This window comes from Zingiber officinale, chromosome 2B, assembly GCF_018446385.1.
Source record: "Zingiber officinale cultivar Zhangliang chromosome 2B, Zo_v1.1, whole genome shotgun sequence".
NCBI lineage: Eukaryota > Viridiplantae > Streptophyta > Magnoliopsida > Zingiberales > Zingiberaceae > Zingiber > Zingiber officinale.
In genome coordinates this window covers 147,212,383-147,232,292 of record NC_055989.1, presented here as the reverse complement: position 1 = coordinate 147,232,292, position 19,910 = coordinate 147,212,383, and the positions used below count along the sequence as shown (strand labels likewise).

Below are 19,910 nucleotides of genomic sequence, written 5' to 3'. Positions count from 1 at the left end.
GGGACCAACACCTCCTCTATTGACAAAGGCTCCTCTTGGATGACGTGAAGCCTTCCGTCCTAAGTTCTCTGGGCTTTGCAAGCCTCAACCTTCATCATGTCTACGTAGCACCTTCGGGAGACCAATTGTTCTCCTCTTACTTCCTCGACTTGGTCGCATACTGGAAATTTGATCTTTTGGTGGAAAGTGGAGATAGCTGCCCGGAACTCATGTAACACCATCAACCCAAGATGACATTATAGGAGGATGGTGAATCCACGACGATGAAGGTGCTCCTCCTTGTTCGCACCAGGGGTTCAGTACCCAAAGATATCGCCAGCTTGATTTGACCCATAGGGCGTACTTCATTGTCGGTGAAACCGTACAATGAAGTGACCACAGGCTGAAGCTCGCAGGTGTCAATCTGCATGCTCTCAAATGCGCTTCTAAACAGTACGTTGACAGAGCTCCCGGTATCTACAAAAACTCTGGCTACGCGACTATTAGCTATGACAGCCTTAATTATGAGAGCATCGTCATAAGGAAGCTCTATCCTCTCCAGATATTATAGCCCAAAACTGATTACGGGCTCAGTCGCCTGCTCCCGACTACATCCCACAGCATGCACCTCCAAAGGACGTTCGTGGGATTTTCGCGCCCTGGTAGAATCCCTATCTGTGGGCCCCCAGAGATCATGTCGATCTCCTGGGCGACCGTGTTGCCCCGGTTTTCTGCCTCCCGGGCTTCCCCAGGCGCCTGGTCGTGACCAGGTCGCTGATTCCCCTGTCTAGCAAGATCGAGCTGCGACCAGATTGACCGGCTCCGTCCCCGACCTGTTGGCTGGCCAATATTCTTTGTAGAGTCCTAGGTGCGATTTCGGGAGGAGGTAGACCCATCTCCGCAGCCCGCCTAGAGTCTCGGGCGAACTGAAAGCAACCATTGGTGGCATGAGTGTGGGATCAATGGTATGTGCAGTAGCGGGGTCCCCACAACCCAGGCCTTGGGGCTTGTACAACTACTACATGTGGAATCGATCGGGCCTCCAGACCGGGACCAAATGGTGGTCGATCGTCCCGAGTACGCGGAAGGGGCTGGGCTGGTGGTTGCGGAGGCTTCTTTTCTGGTTTGTTGGTGGGAGTAGACATCTTGTCTGCTTTCCACCGAGTAGCTTGAGCTTCTTCCACGTTGATATAGTTGGTTGTCTTTCCCAGCATCTCATCGAAGTTTTTCATGGGATCCCGAATGAGGTCCCGGAAGAACTCTCCTTCTACCAGTCCGTGCGAGAAAGCGCTCATCAATATTTTGAAGGTGGCTGAGGGAACGTCTTGAGCCACTTGATTAAAGCGCTTAATATAGCTTCGCAAGGGCTCAGTTGACCCTTGCTTGAGCACGAAGAGACAATGATTTATTTTTTTGGTACTTCTTGCTACTGGCGAAGTGGCGTAGGAAGACTGTCTTGAAGTCATGGAAACAAGTGATGGACCTGTTTGGTAAACCATTGAACCATTTTTGCGTCGATCCGGATAACATGTTAAGGAACACTCGGCACTTGATTGCGTCACTATACTGATACAACAGAGCAACATTCCTAAACTTTCTGAGATAATCTTCTAGGTCTTGACTACCATCATATTCTCCTATGGCAGGAGGCCTGTATCCCTTAGGTAATTCTTCCCTGAGCACCCTTGTGGAGAAAGACACTTACTCCTCAGGATCCGCTTTGAGCTCTTCTTTGAGCATTGGGGTTTTACCCTTCTTAAAATTCCTGGGCGGGGAACTTTCCACTTCTGAGGTCTGCGATTACTCTTTCTTATTATAGCCGTTCAGACCCTTTCAATAATCTACTTAGCAATAGAACAGTCAACCAAACAATAATTAACATGTTTGATTTATCAAATCTAATATTAAATAGCTTTTTACATGACCTTGCAGTAAACTTTCCGAAATACTTAAATCACTTATTTTATTTTCAAAATTATTAAATTACGTATCCAATATTTATTTTATCTCTTCGTATTTATCCAGCGCTTGTTATATTTGGGTTTTTTTAATGCGTAGATTTATTTAAAAAATATTTTTTTGGAAATCACTGCTTTTATTAATATATCATATTAAATTAATATTTGAGAATAAGAATATAATCAAAGAATATATATAATTTAATTTTATGTGATTCTGAATTCTTAAATTGATCGGTTGATACATTTAGAAAATTCGACATTGTATGAAATTATATATTATTTTTTCGTTCGTCTATTTTCTCGATTATATTCATGATTATTGTAATTTACCGTTTATGAATATAAAATCAATTTTAATCAATCGAGCACTCTTTTAGTTTTTTTTATCTAATTTATATTAAAAAAATCAATACATTTAATATATTATGTTAAATTAATATTTGAGATTATATATATATATATATATATATATATATATATATATATATATATATAAATCATTAGAATTAGATAAATATATAGAATATGATTTCATATCATTCTAAATTCTCTAGGTTCATTTATCGATTTTATTTTAAATCAATTAAAATCGACTAATGAACATAGAAAGTTTGAAATGATATGAAATTATATTTTATATATATCTTTAGATATCTTGATTATATTCATATCTTAAATATTAATTTAACATATCTTTGAGAGCAATAATTATTCCCAGGGTGTAGTGCAGACGATGAGCACATGATATCTCTGACGTAATGGTCAAGGGTTGATTTTCAGGAATTGAGGACTTAGGGTTTACCCATCATATACCTATGGCCTATATATTTGTATGAACCTCTCTTCATATCCGTGGGGTCGACACTAAGGGGCAGCTAAGATAACAAATCTATTTTTTTCACGTAATAATTTTATAAATATTACTATATCTAAAAAAAATCTAATTCATAGTGAGCGAATCTTCAAGGGGGCTTTCTTCCTTATCCATTTCTCTGCCCTTTTATTCCTGGGCATTCAAGGAGTTACTTTAGCTTAATGTTATGTTCGGTGAGAGAGATCAAAACTTGGCTGAAAAGATCTTGGGTCTATTTGATGAACATATAATACATGTTTCCATGTAATTTTAAATTAGTCTATCAACCAATTTAATTAATTTTAAATAAAATCGGTAGATTGTTATAAAAAATTTAAAATGATATGAAATCAGATTATATATATTTCTTTAATTCTCCTCATTATATTTATATTTTTAAATTTTAATTTGACCTAATATATTAAACACGTTGATTTTTATTGTCCTTTTATTCCCTGGCACTCGGTAGACTTGACTTTAACTTAATGTCATATCTTCGGTGAGAGAGATCAAAACTTGGCTGAAAAGATCTTGGACTTATTAGATGAACATATAATACATGTTTACATGTAATTTTAAACTAGTCTATCAACCAATTTAATTAATTTTAAATAAAATCGGTAGATTGATATAGAAAGTTTAAAATGATATGTAATCATATTATATATATTTTTTTAGTTTTTCTCATTATATTCATACTTTTAAATTTTAATTTAACTCAGTATATTGAAAGTTGTCATTTTTTTTAATAAGTATTGAGTATGTCATTTGATAATTTTAAAATAACGTAATATTTCAGATAATTGCATATGCTTAAAAAATTGAATACTAAATTAATTTTATAATAACTTTTAATTAGAAATAAATTACAAATTTTAACTAATATCGTAATACTAAATTATATAAGGAAATAATATATATTAAATTATTTGGTAATATATCTTTGAACTTATCGAAATTGCAATCTAGTAACTTTGTTAAAAAAATATATATTAACTATTATTTAATAACAAAATATGAGTTTTCTTAAATTAAAATTTCTAAAAATCAATAAAAAATTTTAATATTTAATATAAACAATTTAAGCTATTCTTAATTTAATATCTATATCCATCTCAATTATAATCATTTACTATCTATCTTAAATTCATATATTATTATTTTTAAAAATAATTTTTTAAACTTAAAGAAAACTAATATTTTTATGAATATAAAAGTTAACAAATAGTTGAAGCATGCCAAACCAACTATTATATCAGTTCTCAATTTAATTTAAAATTTATTTTAGGATCATAATGTGATGGAATTCTTGATTCTTGTCGGGATCATTTGTATTGTATGGACTATGAGAAATTCATTCAATCACATAGAGAATCATGCGCCGACATGACTGCACTGCCAATGAATGAAAAGCGTGTGACTACCTTTGACCTTATGAAAATCGATGAAGAAGAACAGATCATTGAGTTTGCGGAGAAGCCAAAAGGCGAACAACTGAAGGCAATGCAGGTGAAGTTTGTTTCTGATTTTCATCTGAATTTACAAATTATCAAGAACTAGTTGAGAGTAATTCCTGGGGCTTGCAACCTTGGATTGAGAGTATGTCTCCCCCTTCTAATTGTTTGTTTGATCTATTAATGATCTTATTAGTATACTGTTTAAGTACCCTGCTTTGTTATATGCTAATTTATGATTAATTTGTAACTAAAGGTACAAGCTTATCTATATGATGGTTCCTGAGAAGATATTGGTACCATAAAAGCATTTTACAACGCTAACCTTGGGATAACGAAGAAGCTCGTACCTGATTTCAGTTAATTTAAAATAATTAGAGGATTTATTGCTTATAATTTTCTTTATTGTAGTTACTAGAGTGTGTTCTTCAATTGCAGTTTTTATGACCTTTCATATCCAATATATAATGCTTGATACTGATGTTACCGATAGTGTCATTGGCGAGGGATGTGTGATTCAAATAAGACCTTTTGAGATTATTCATTTTAACACCTTTTTCTTCCCTACAAAGTTTGCTAAATACTCATCGTATACTTTTGTATGTGTAGAAATGCAAAATTCACCATTCTGTAATTGGCCTTTGATCTTGCATTTCGGAAGGTGCAGTGGTAGAAGATACTTTACTAATGGGAGTTGATTATTATGAGGTAAAACTTACATCTGGAGATGATCATCAGAGTTTGATAAGTTGATACTTGGAAGTAACATTTTTAGTATTTCATGTTGTGATTTCATTTTGCTTATGAACGAGTCCATAAAACATTGTCTGTGAATGTAATTCATCATTTTCTTATATACAGACAGAAGCTAACAAGATTTTATTAGCCGCGAAAGGTAGTTTTCCAATCGGAATTAGAAGAGATTCTTACATTAGAAAAATCATCATTAATAAGAATGTTCGAATTGGAGATAACGTTAAGGTGTTGTTAAATTCATCGATCCTTCAACAATTATGACTTATGATTCCCTTTAAAATATAAAATATAAAAAATTCTAATACACTTTTTTATCGATTTGCTATTGCATATTATTAATATTGAAAATGTGCAAGAAGCATCGAGGCCCATGGACATCAAAAGTGGCATTGTCACTATAATAAAAGATGCCTTAATCCCAAGTGGAACAACAATTTGATGTGTTTCCTCTTTCATTTCAATTTACAAGTTTTATTTTTTATTTTTTATATAGAGGAAATGATAAAGGTTTTTTTAGATGTTATGTATTTGATTTTTTTTTTTAACAGTACTTATTTCTATCAATAAATAAGTCGAGATTTTCATTATTTGGTTGTGTTTAGATTTTTAGAAATTAAGTTAACTTTGAAAGAAATATTTGATCTATATTGTCATTACTACTAATGTTTTAAAAATAAATTAACATAATTTTGGATTTAAAAAAATTAAAATTTTATGACATGGAATCTATTAAATGTTAAAATAAATTTAGTATGATAAATAAATCTTTCTATTTAATTAATAATTTGGACCCTTAATAACTAACTTTCAATTGATTTATGAAATCCAAAATTAAGATACATTAATATTCTTTTTCTTTTCACGCTCAAAATAATTTCAATTCAAAGCTTATTATAATTTCAACTTCTTTTTATTCCCAATTCATATCTATAGCGCTTCTTATCGTTGCCCCCGATTATTCAAAAAAAACTTACAACCACATATATCGGTATCTCTTTAAGAAAAAAATAACATTTGATGCACGGGTAAAATACTAGTTACAATTTTAGACAAAGTCAGTAGATAAACAGAGTTCAAAATGAAATGAAATCAGATTATATCTATGTTCTTAAATTTTAATTTGATCAGATATATTGAATGCAATATTCGTGTTTTAAAAAATTACTGTTATACTATGTTAAATTGATATTTGAGGATATAAATATAATTAGGAGAACTAGATGAACATATAATATGTTTACATGTTATTTCATACTCTTTAGGTTTATCAATTCATTTCGGTTAAAATCGAACTTAAATAACTCAGAATAATGTAAAACTAAATCTTACCTATTTGTTTTTTTTTTTATTATATTTATACGCTTAAATATTTAATTTGATATAATATATCGAGAATAATGTATTTTTTTCAATAAATCAGATGTTTTAATAGAAATCTTTGTATTTAAAACAGAATATTAACCGAATCATAGAGGTAAAAGTAAAGAGTTCAAAAAAAATATTGAGTGTGTCATTTGATAATTTTAAAATAGTGTGAGATTTAGGTATTTGTTTCATATTCGTAAATACTAAATTAACTTTATATTAACTTTTATAATTAGAAATAAATTATTGAACTAATATTATAATACTAAATTATATAAGGAAATAATATATCTTAAATTATTTGGTAATATATCTTTTAACTCTCAAAATTATAATATAGTAACTTTGATTAAAAAAAAATATTAACTATTATTTAATAAAAAATATGTTTTTTCTTAAATTAAAATTTAAAAATCAATTTAAATATTTAATATTTAATCTAAACAATTTAAGCTATTCTCAATTTAATATCTATATCCATCTCAATTATAATTATTTACTATCTAATCCGGTGGTAAGAGCCCGGGACCCTCTAACGAGGGGTCAACGCCACGTGGATGTCAAATGGCCAAGTAGCCCGCCGGAGAAGGGTGAGCCGACCGGACTTGGAAGAAATGGATAAGGCCGATCGGCTGACCAATGGACATTCGGTAGTAAAAGGCGCCCTGACCGGGTTGGGGTTCCGACGCTCAATGAAACAATGTCTCAGAGCCGAGAGGAAGTCACTCGCCTGGAAGTCTCCCCGGCATCTCAGCACAAGCGACAGGCGAGATGTGAGGGTCGTGCCGTCCGGCCGGCGCAGGGGATGAAGGCCGGCCGGACGTACGTCCCGGCCGACGGTAAAGGAAGAACAGGAACATCTCCTGATAGCCGTCAAGTCACATGACTAAGCCATACTCCTAGTCTGACAACGGGGTGTCTTGTTGTCCCATCGAATGCGCAATGGGACTGTTGCAGTATGGCGTCAAGTAAGTTTTCTGACAGGCACACACCGAGGCATGGGCTGCGGATACGCCCGCGCCTCGATAGGCGTGTAGGAGCTCTTTCATCGCCCTATATAAAGAACCGTAGACTTCACCGGAGGTACACATTCTACAAGCTTGGGAGCTCCTTTTTCCACTACTTACCTGACTTGAGCGTCGGAGGGTCGCCGCCGGGAACCCCTTCCCGGCCCGACTTCTGTGCAGGATCGCCGGAGCTCCGGAGGCCTGTGCCATCGACTAGGAGAGCGCCACGTGCCCAGCGTCCCTTGGTTCGGCGATTCGGATAGGATCAATTTGGCGCCGTCTGTGGGAACGCTCCTACATCCGATCGGAAACAATGGACGAGGCTGGACGACAACACGCGGTGACACTTTCGACTGAGGAACTCGACGCTCTGATCGAGATAAGGGCCGCCAAGCTTGTGGAGCAAAAACAGAAGGCATCAGCCGAGCGGCCGGAGCAGCAAGCAACTTCAGCGTCTGGCGGCCGAGCGGAAGCACCACCTGCCACCGTCGCATTTCATAAGGCTCTGTTCCGCACCCCTGAAGCCCTGGCAGCCCACCGGGATAGGGGATCTTCTTCGGATGAAATGCCTAGACGAGATAACAGAAAGGGGAAAGCCCCCCGAGCGGACGTATCGCCCGAGCGGATCAATCGCCAATTTTCGGAGGCTATCCTACGAGACCCTCTGCCAAAGCACTACGCGCCTCCGACGATCGGCGAGTACAATGGAACAACCGACCCGGATGATCATCTGGGTAAGTTCGATAACACAGCTACTCTCCATCAATACACAGATGGAGTAAAGTGCCGAGTTTTTCTTACCACTCTCTCGGGCTCGGCTCAACGGTGGTTTCGGAGATTGCCGGACGGATCCATCACAAGCTTCAAAGATTTCCGAACGGCCTTCCTCCACCATTTTGCAAGCAGTCGACGCTACCAGAAAACGAGCGTGAGCCTGTTCGCCATCAAGCAAGAAGCCCGTGAATCGCTTCGAGCTTACATCCAGCGGTTCAACCAAGTGGCGATGGACATCCCAACGGCCACCTCAGAAACCATGATGAACGCCTTCACACAAGGCCTGGTGGATGGGGATTTCTTCCGATCGCTCATCCGAAAGCCGCCCCGAGACTATGATCACATGCTACACCGGGCGAACGAATACATCAACGTGGAAGAGGCACAAGCGGCCAGGAAAAAAGAAATTCCAGCCGAGCGGCCCCCTCCGTCCGAGCGGAAACAACATGCCGCTCATCAGCCGCCCAGAGGACCGAGGGCCGAAGCAATCAGAGCCCACCATGTCCGATCCCACGTGCAAGAGGTAGCTGCCGCTCGGCCAAAGCCAAAGAAGAAATGGACCCCGATGTTCTGCTCCTTCCACCGAACGGATACGCACAACACAAGGGATTGTCGAAGTCTTCCCTTCGTGTCTCATCCCGTACCCCGGAATGCCGGACGACGGTCTCCCTCAGTCGACAGGCGACAGAGAATTCATGAAGCTGATCGAACGCGAGCTGATAGGCGACAGCTGTTAGGACCAAAAGTAGCTAGAGGGGGGGTGAATAGCTCGTCGCGTTCGCTCGTTGCTAGGCGGTGCTTGTTTCTTCAAAGATGTGCAGCGGAAATACAAAGAGACAATCACACAACGCTAACACGGTTGGTTTACTTGGTATCCACCTCACAAGAGGTGACTAGTCCAAGGATCCACACCACGCACGCACCCTCCACTATGAAAACACTCCTTTTCGGTAACTACCGAGGGCGGAGAAGCCCTACAAGACTCTCAGTACAAGAAGAAAGGAAAGGGAAACAAAATACAAGCGCAAAGCTTACAATGAGTACAGAAAACCCTAACCCTAGCTTCTCTTCTTGCCTTTGATCCGCCTCTTGACTTGGAAAGCTTCCAAGATCCTTCAAGAACTGACGATCTGATCTTTGAGAGCGCTGTGGAGGAGTTGGCGAGAGATCTGAAGTGAATCTGCGAAGAGCTACCGAAGACAACGTTCGCCTGCGGCTATAAACCCGACGCAACGGTCGGATCCCGATCGATTCGAATGTTCCCAATCGATCGGGGAGGCTTTGGATCGATCCACGGATCGATCCAGAGCGCCTCTGTGCTCTGGAAACACGCCTGGATCGATCTGCGCGAAGCAGCCGCGTCCCAATCGATCCACTGATCGATTGGGACATCTGGATCGATCCACGGATCGATCCAGAGGCTCTCTGTTCGCTTAGGAAAGGCCTGGATCGATCCACTGATCGATCCATCTCCTGGATCGATCCACTGATCGATCCAGCACTTGGTTTTTGCCCAAAACCAAGTCCCAAGCCTCTCAAACCAACATCCGGTCAACCTTGACCTGTTGGTACATCATGCCTAGCATCTGGTCACTCCTTTGACTTACTAGGACTTCCCACCAAGTGTCTGGTCAATCCCTTTGACCCACTTGGACTTTTCTATTCATGCCAAGTATCTGGTCACTCCCTTGACCTACTTGGACTTCTCTATTCATGCCAAGTATCTGGTCACTCCCTTGACCTACTTGAACTTCCATCAGATGTCTGGTCAATCCCTTTGACCTATCGGTATTTCCTCGTGCCAAGTATCCAGTCAATCCTTTGACCTACTTGGACTTTCCAACACCAGATGTCCGATCATCCTTGATCCATCTGGATTTTCCCTTGCCTGGCTTCACTCACCAGGACTTTCACCTAGCTTCACTCACTAGGGTTTTCCATCTGCCTAGCTTCACTCACTAGGGCTTTCACCTGGCTTCACTCACCAGGACTTTCACCTAGCTTCACTCACTAGGGTTTTCCATCTGCCTAGCTTCACTCACTAGGGCTTTCCTTCTGCCTGGCTTCACTCACCAGGACTTCCATTCTACCTAACATCCTAGTTAGGACTTCCCAGTCAAGTATCCGGTCAACCTTGACCTACTTGACTCATCTTCAATCAATTTCTTATTGTCAAACATCTAAACTCAAACCAAGACTCAGCTTGGTCAACCAGGTCAACCTTGACCTGAGGGATGTTGCACCAACAATCTCCCCCTTTTTGATGTTTGACAATACCACAAAAACACTTACAATACCACATGTAGGTTAGGCTAATCCTATAGCCTCAATCTTCATGCCACTAGGTAATGAACACATAAATTAAGCTCTTCATTCTCCCCCTAAGAGGGCACACTCCCTCTAGGTAATGAAAGCCTAACTTACACCCATTCACAGGTCCTTTCATTCTCCCCCTATTGGCACACATCAACCCATCTTTGGGCATACCTCAACTCATGCCCCAATTTTGGATACACATCAACAAATTCATTTGTTGACGACTCTCCCCCTGAAGAGTTGCTCATCGTTGTTCACAACATCACTCGTTGTGATCAACACGATAAAGAAGGTCTCATACCCTTCATTTATCCTTAACTTCTCCCTCATTGTAGACAAATACTCAACCTTGAGCATTTTCCAACCACGTGAGTTCCCACTTGAAATAATGAGGATATCCACTCCCCATTTCACGTTCAAAAGCTCATACAAGAGCATTTTCTTTAAAGAAGGTTAACCACCTTCCAAGGTTCATGAAAAATAATTTTTCATGTCTTTAAAGAGTCCCTCCCCCTAAAGACATGGTGGTAACTTCTGTCATTGCACCAACAATGACTTGGAATCCCTAAACCTTTAGGAAACCCAAATTTAGAAGTTTTGAGGTTCAAATACTCAAAATTTGAAGCAAACCTCAACCTAAACTTCAATGAAGCCTTCCTTAACCAATCCACCCTTGTTTTCACATGAAAACACCCTTTGTATGTATACAAATGTATTTTAGGGGTTTGGAATGGTTACCTAGACTCAAAGAGGTTCAAAGATGCTGAAATCAGCCTTTCCAGCCAAAATCAGCAACTTGGATCGATTGGAGTTGGGTTCCAATCGATTGAACCTTTCTGAATCGATCCATTGATCGATTCAGACTACCTGGATCGATCGGCTGATCGATCCAGCCAGCTTCTGCTCGCGGGAGAATTGCCTTCTGAATCGATCCACGGATCGATTTGGGCACTCCAATCGATCCATGGATCGATCGAAGTTCTGATAGTTGCTGAAATTCCATTTCAGTCAACTTCAGAAACCCCTAGAAAATTCTACAAAAATCCAAAAATCATAAAATTTCGTGTAGACATTATTTAGGGCATACTTAATCATGGAAAAATAGTTTTCTATGAAAATACTTCATATTTTCAAAGATTGACACAAACTTGAAAACTTGCAAAAACTTTAGCGTTTTCTTCAAGTTTGTGTCTAACTATTCAATGGTGATTACTATCAAAAGATAGTCTTCACCAAGGTTTTCCAAAAACATTTTAAAAACATTTTCAAAACCAATATCCCATCATGTTCCTTGGGCATAATGCACATGCCTTGTACATTAGCTTTCCCAATGATGGGAAAACACATAACTATGTGTTTTGATGAACTTAAAACTCAAAAGAATACACTAAATCAACATCTTGAGTTTTGTTCATCTTCCTAACATCTCACTTGTATTTAATGTACACTAAAACACGTACAAGTCACCTTATAGTCCTTGTGAGATGTGAGATTTTGGTTTTGCCCTAATCTAGGGATCATGCATATCTATCTAGGCATTCTAGAGATATTAGACATCCACCTAGGATGTCACTTGTCAATAATTGTTGTTAAATGCCATTCGTCCTTAATTACAAGGAATTTAACTTAATGCATGATTATGTTATCGCATACATCAAAAGAAAATATCCTATTACTACATGATGTATGAATGTCATGACATGGTATTTTTGGATTTTTCATAATAAAACAATGAATTCAAAAATAGACATGATGTCATGGCATATGATGGGCAAACAATCATGGCAAGGTTTAGCATAAATAAAATATACCTAGATTACCTATCTAAATATCCTTAATCACTTAGCTAAACTCAAAATATACCACTTGTTTTAACTTAAACCGATACCACTTGTTTTAATTTAAAACATTAAACCTAGATTGCCCTAAATGCTTCAAAGAAATGCCAAAACCTAAATTGACATTTCTAATTCCCTTGATTAATTTATGCCAGTCGAAATTAAGCATATCCTCAAATGTTGGCATATTTCATTTTTCCACAAGAGTAACACTTTTAAATTATGGCCCGGATTGCCTTAAATTTCCTAAGAACATACCAAAATCCCAACTTGGTAGTTCCTATGAATTTCCCAATATGTGCCATTTAAGATTAAAATCAATTCTTCCACCATTAGGCACATTTTACTCTTTCAAGGAGTAAATAATAATTCCATTTCATTTTCAAAGGTTAACAAAACCTTGAAAATGCTCCTTGAGTGTCACTTTCCTCAAAGTTGGGTTAACTACCCTTCTAATTGGAGTTGACACTCTCTAACTCATTTATGGGGTAGAGAAAATGCTCCTAGGAACCCAACACCTATTGGTGCTCCTTGGATGCTCTAGGTACTCACTAGGAATAACTTCCCTAGATACCTTCCTAGTGACCTTATTGGGCTTCTTAGAACCCTTGGCCACATTTTCTATGTCAACTCTAGGGATAGCCTCCCTTGTGACCTTGTTTGTAACTTTCTTAGACTTCTTAGAAGCCTTAGTCACATTTATTGCAAAAACACTCTTAGAGATGACCTCCTTAGTATTTTTGACTTGCCCACTAGACCTAGGGTTTGTTCCATAACTATATGGAACCCTATGATAACTAGGCACATCCTTCTTAGCCTTTGGTTTGTATCCCAACCCTCTATTGCTATTGGATGGCTTTGATTTTCCTAACCCTAAGTTATGCTCATTTTGCCCTAATAGGATATTTTTCATCCTTTTTAGGGTCTTTTCCATTTTATCAAGTCTTGACCTCAAGACTTGATTTTCTATCATTAAGTCCTTAGGTTTTAATCCATGAGCATTTTTGTTTCTAGGCTTGTATCTAAAATCCTTAGAATTATTGCCTAGATTTTTACCTACATCCCTAACCTTAGGTGTAGTAGTCTTGGCATGTAGGGCCACATGCTTTTCCTTAAAGCCCTCATGCTTCCTATTCTTATGGTAAATCGCATTAAAATGATAAAAACTAGAACTATTATGCTTTTTACCATAATGTAAAGGGGTAGGCTCAATAAAAGATACCTTCTTCTTTACCTTGGAGACTTCCCCTTGACTAGTGCCTCCTTGAGCCTTGACCACCTTCTTCCCCTTGGGGCATTGACTTCGGTAATGCCCCTTTTAATTGCAAGAGAAGCATATAATATGCTCCTTGCTCTTCTTTGTGTTGGGGATGATCTCCTTGGGCTTCACCTTGCCTTTTTGTGCCACTTGGCCCTTCTTCTTGGCCAATTTAGGGCACTTGCTCTTGTAGTGCCCATGCTCCCTACACTCAAAGCATATAATATGATTTTTACTATTAATTGAAATATTTATACCTTTGCTTGTAGGGGTGGCATCTTTTCCTTTGGATCCGGAGGTAGAAACTTCCTCTTGATCGGACCTTGATTCTCCTCCATTTGATTTTTCTTGACTTGTGGAGGTAGAATCTTCTTCCTCCTCTTCGTCTCTTGACCTGGATGTAGAAACTTCTCCTTCTTCTTGATCCGGCGTCACCAAGGATTGCTCCCCCTCAATCCTAGAGGTGGAGGCTTCATCATCTTGAATATGAAACAAGGAGTATGCTCCCTCCTTGTTCCCTTCGTTGCATTCCTTTGAGGATGAAGCTTCTTGGATTTCCTCTTCTTCGGAGGTTGAGCATCTCTCAACCTCGGAGTCCTCCTCTTGGTCTTGCTCCAAAGAGTCACCCTCTCTGGATACTTCTTGCTCTTGTACAGTGGAGGGGATCTCTTCATGAAGCTTGGCCAATTTGCTCCATAATTCCTTTGCATCTTCAAATTCTCCAATTTTGCAAAGGATGGTGCTTGGCAATAAATTGACCAAAAGCTTGGTCACTTTGTCATTTGCATCGCACCTTTGGACTTGCTCCGAGCTCCATTTGCTTTTCTTGAGAAGCTTGCCCTTGGAGTTTGTTGGAGCTTCAAATCCTTCCATTAGAGCAAACCATTGCTCTATCTCCATCATAAGAAAGTTTTCGATTCTTGATTTCCAAGAATCGAAGCTCGTGGAAGTGTACGGTGGAGCCACCCTTGTGTCAAATCCAAGTCCATCTTGGAATTGCATCTTGAAGTTGAGCTTCTTGAAATCTTTGACTTTTGATGAATTTGCTTCAACTTCTTCACCCTATAGCTTTTCTTGTTATGCTTGACCCTTCCGGCGATGATTCCGATGAAGAGCGGCCTTGCTCTGATACCATTTGTTAGGACCAAAAGTAGCTAGATGGGGGTGAATAGCTCGTCGCGTTCGCTCGTTGCTAGGCGGTGCTTGTTTCTTCAAAGATGTGTAGCGGAAATACAAAGAGACAATCACACAACGCTAACACGGTTGGTTTACTTGGTATCCACCTCACAAGAGGTGACTAGTCCAAGGATCCACACCACACACGCACCCTCCACTATGAAAACACTCCTTTTCGGTAACTACCGAGGGCGGAGAAGCCCTACAAGACTCTCAGTACAAGAAGAAAGGAAAGGGAAACAAAATACAAGCGCAAAGCTTACAATGAGTACAAAAAACCCTAACCCTAGCTTCTCTTCTTGGCTTTGATCCGCCTCTTGACTTGGAAAGCTTCCAAGATCCTTCAAGAACTGACGATCTGATCTTTGAGAGCGCTGTGGAGGAGTTGGCGAGAGATCTGGAGTGAATCTGCGAAGGGATACCGAAGACAACGTTCGCCTGCGGCTATAAACCCGACGCAACGGTCGGATCCCGATCGATTCGAATATTCCCAATCGATCGGGGAGGCTTTGGATCGATCCACGGATCTATCCAGAGCGCCTTTGTGCTATGGAAAAACGCCTGGATCGATCCATGAATCGATCCAGCGCTTATCGCTCGAAGCAGCCGCGTCCCAATCGATCCACTGATCGATTGGGACATCTGGATCGATCCACGGATCGATCCAGAGGCTCTCTGTTCGCTTAGGAAAGGCCTGGATCGATCCACTGATCGATCCATCTCCTGGATCGATCCACTGATCGATCCAGCACTTGGTTTTTGCCCAAAACCAAGTCCCAAGCCTCTCAAACCAACATCCGGTCAACCTTGACATGTTGGTACATCATGCCTAGCATCTGGTCACTCCTTTGACTTAGTAGGACTTCTCACCAAGTGTCTGGTCAATCCCTTTGACCCACTTGGACTTTTCTATTCATGCCAAGTATCTGGTCACTCCCTTGACCTACTTGGACTTCTCTATTCATGCCAAGTATCTGGTCACTCCCTTGACCTACTTGGACTTCCATCAGATGTCTGGTCAATCCCTTTGACCTATCTGTATTTCCTCGTGCCAAGTATCCAGTCAATCCTTTGACCTACTTGGACTTCCCAACACCAGATGTCCGATCATCCTTGATCCATCTGGATTTTCCCTTGCCTGGCTTCACTCACCAGGACTTTCACCTAGCTTCACTCACTAGGGTTTTCCATCTGCCTAGCTTCACTCACTAGGGCTTTCACCTAGCTTCACTCACCAGGACTTTCACCTAGCTTCACTCACTAGGGTTTTCCATCTGCCTAGCTTCACTCACTAGGGCTTTCCTTCTGCCTGTCTTCACTCACCAGGACTTCCATTCTACCTAACATCCTAGTTAGGACTTCCCAGTCAAGTATCCGGTCAACCTTGACCTACTTGACTCATCTTCAATCAATTTCTTATTGTCAAACATCTAAACTCAAACCAAGACTCAGCTTGGTCAACCAGGTCAACCTTGACCTGAGGGATGTTGCACCAACAACAGCAACAGACTCCCGATCGGCACCGTTCCCCAAGGCAGGAGAATCGCCGAGCGTCCAGAGAACGGTCTCGACCGTCCGCTCGGGAAGAGGAAAATAAAAGCAATACTTCTCGAGGCGAGATCAACGTTATTGCTGGCGGGCCGACCGGAGGAGACTCCAATCGAGCCAGAAAGGCGAGCGTCCGGCAGCTCCAAATCCATGCCGTTGGCTGCAGCCAAGAACGGGCGAGCGGACCGGAAATCAGTTTCGGGCCAGGGGACTTGGAAGGAGTTGAAGTACCCCACGACGATGCTCTGCTCATCAAAGCGGTAATAGCCAATTACACAATTCACTGCGTATTTGTTGACACAGGGAGCTCAGTCAACATCTTATTCAAGAAGGCGTTCGATCAGCTGCAAATTGATCGAGCCGAGCTGTTACCCATGACAACTCCGCACTACGGGTTTATGGGTAACGAAGTTCAGCCGGTCGGACAGATCCGGCTGGCTACCTCGTTGGGAGAAGAGCCGCTCAGAAGGACAAGGACAACAAACTTTGTGGTGGTCAACTCTCCCTCGTCCTACAACGTCATTCTGGGACGACTGGCCCTCAGCGAATTCCGAGCGGTCGTCTCAACCTTCCATCAGAAGATCAAATTTCCTGTGGAGGACAAAGTGGGAGAGGTACGAGGAGATCAGCTAGCAGCTCGGCGATGCTACATAGAGATGGTCCGAGCAGAAGCCAATTCCGCTCGGAAGGCGCCCCGGATCGAGGTGAACGCCATCACCAAAAAGCCACCCTCTTTAATTTATGAAGAAAAAGAGGAAGTGCAGATTCACCCATCCCGATCGGAAGCCACAACCTTCATTGCGTCCGATCTGGAGGAGAAGCAGAAAGAAGAGCTGACCCAATGCCTCCAAAGAAATCATGATGTCTTCGTCTGGTCGACACATGAGCTGCCCGGAATTTCGCCGAACATAGCGCAACACGAGTTACATGTCCGACCGGACGCTCGGCCGGTAAAGCAAAGAAAAAGAGATTTCAGCGCCGAGCAGAACGTCATCATCCGGGCGGAGGTGGAGAAGCTTCTGGAAGCTGGTTGGCTAACGTAGTATTGGTCTCCAAGCCGGGCAACAAATGGAGAGTGTGCATAGATTTCCGGGATCTCAACAAAGCTTGCCCGAAAGATTTTTATCCTCTGCCCCGGATAGACCAGCTGGTGGACTCTACGGCCGACTACGAATTAATCTGTATGCTCGACGCCTACCAGGGCTATCACCAAGTGTCGCTCGCCCGTGAAGATCAAGAAAAGGTCAGCTTCGTGACGACCGACGGCACTTATTGCTACAATGTGATGCCGTTCGGATTGAAAAATGCGGGAGCCACATATCAGCGCTTAATGAATAAAGTATTCAGAGAGCAGATCGGGCGGAACCTAGAAGTTTATGTGGACGACATTCTCATCAAATCCGTCCGAGCGGCAGATCTCTTCAAAGACATGGAGGAAACCTTCCGAACGCTGCGCAAATATGGAGTCAAGCTAAATCCCCAGAAGTGCCTGTTCGGAGCAAAAGGAGGGCGTTTTCTGGGATACATAGTGACCGAGCGGGGTATTGAAGCAAATCCTAGTAAGGTGAAAGCTCTGCAAGACATGTCGCCGCCGAGAAACACGAGGGAAGTGCAGCGTTTGACAGGTCGGATAACGGCTCTCTCCAGGTTCATCTCCAAAACTGCCGACCGGAGCCTCCCTTTCTTCAAGATCTTACGCAAAGCTACAAAATTTCACTGGGACGAAGAATGCGATCGGGCGTTCGAAGAATTGAAGACATATCTTAATTCTCTGCCTGTACTTGCCAAGCCGATCGGGGGTGAGTCACTTTATATTTATCTGTCTTCAACTGAGCATGCTGTAGGCTCAGCACTGGTGAGGTCTAGCGGCGATGAGCAGCCGGTGTATTTTCTGAGCCACATTTTAAAAGATGCTGAATCTCGCTACACTGGGCTCGAAAAGCTAGCCTTCGCTCTGGTCCTCGCCGCTCGGCGCCTTCGTCCATATTTCCTGGCGCATACCATTATTGTCAAAACCAACAGCCCGCTCGGACGTGTCCTACTAAATCTGGAGGCATCCGGACGGCTCATTAAATGGACGACGGAGTTAAGTGAATTTGATATCCAATACCAGCCCCGCTCGGCGATCAAAGCGCAATCCTTGGCCGATTTTGTGACTGAGGTGTAAAGGCCGGAGCCGGAAGCTATGTGGAGAATATATGTGGATGGATCGTCCACCCGGCTCGGAAGCGGGATTGGAATATTGCTGCTCACCCCACAAGAAGAAAAAATGCTCCTATCCGTCCGGCTGGATTATAAAGCTACAAACAACGAGGCAGAGTATGAGGCCCTCATAGCTGGTTTGCAGGCAGCACGATATGTGGGAGCCGGTCGGGTAACACTCCACTCGGACTCGCAGTTGGCCGCTCAGCAGCTCTCTGGTACCTTCGAAATCAATAGCGCTCGGCTCAAGCTCTACGCTGAAGCCTTCGAGAAGCTCAAAGCTGATTTTCGAGAAGTTATTGTTCAGAAGATACCTAGAGCAGAAAATCAAGCGGCTGATGAGTTAGCCAAGCTCGCGAGCTCAATAACGCCGGTCGCCATTCAGCAGCCAATTGAAAAAGTACTGTTGGTGGCGCACGTCGACCGGATGGAAGGCCTCACATTTCCAAGCGACTGGCGGACGCCCATCATAGAGTTCCTCCGCTCGGGCGCCACACCATCCAATGAATATGAAGCCCAGCTGCTAAGGAGGAGAGCCGGTCGGTTCACACTGATCGGCGATCAGCTTTATAAAAAGGCTTTCTCACGCCCGTTGTTGAAATGCGTGAGCTCGGAGGACTCGGCTTACATCCTCCAAGAAGTACATCAAGGATCGTGCGGAGGACATCCGAGCGGACGAGCACTGGCTAAGAAGATCCTGCTAGCTGGATACTTCTGGCCGACTTTACAAGCAGATGCCGCTCGGACAGTGTCGACGTGCCTTTCATGCCAAAAGTACCATAAGTTCAACCACCGACCGGCAGAAGAAATGAAGGCATCAACAGTTTCCTGTCCGTTCGATCAATGGGGAATGGATATTGTTGGTCCATTCCCGATGGCGACTGGGCAGCGGAAATTTTTGCTAGTGGCGGTTGATTATTTCTCCAAATGGGTGGAGGCCGAGCCGCTAGCCAAGATCACCGAACAGATGGTCAAAAAATTTATCTGGCAACACATCATCTGTCGGTTCGGCATCCCTCGCCGCTTGGTCTCAGACAATGGGCGGCAATTCACAGGGAAGATGCTAGAGGATTGGTGCAAAAGCTACGACATCGAGCAACACTTCACGTCCGTGGCTTATCCCCAAAGCAACGGTCAAGCCGAAGTGGCCAATCGGGAAATTCTTCGTATTTTACGCGCTCGGCTCGACCATTTGGGAGGAAGTTGGCCAGATGAAGTGTCGGGCGTCTTATGGGCCATCCGAACGGCTCCAAAGGAAGGGACGGGCGTCACGCCTTTCCACTTGGTGTATGGCGGCGAAGCGGTCATTCCTGTTGAAGTCGGAGTCGAATCCGCTAGGATCCCAAGCTATGATGAGGGCAACGCCGAGCGGAGGAACACAGAGCTGGATCTGGTCGAAGAGGAAAGAGCCAAGGCGTCCGTC

At 42.0% G+C, this 19,910-nt stretch overlaps 1 pseudogene; it reads left to right on the top strand.

The window, feature by feature from the left end:
* The first annotated feature begins 4,078 nt into the window (after positions 1-4,078).
* Positions 4,079-5,442, top strand: LOC122049642 (annotated as a pseudogene).
* Positions 5,443-19,910: the final 14,468 nt, after the last annotated feature.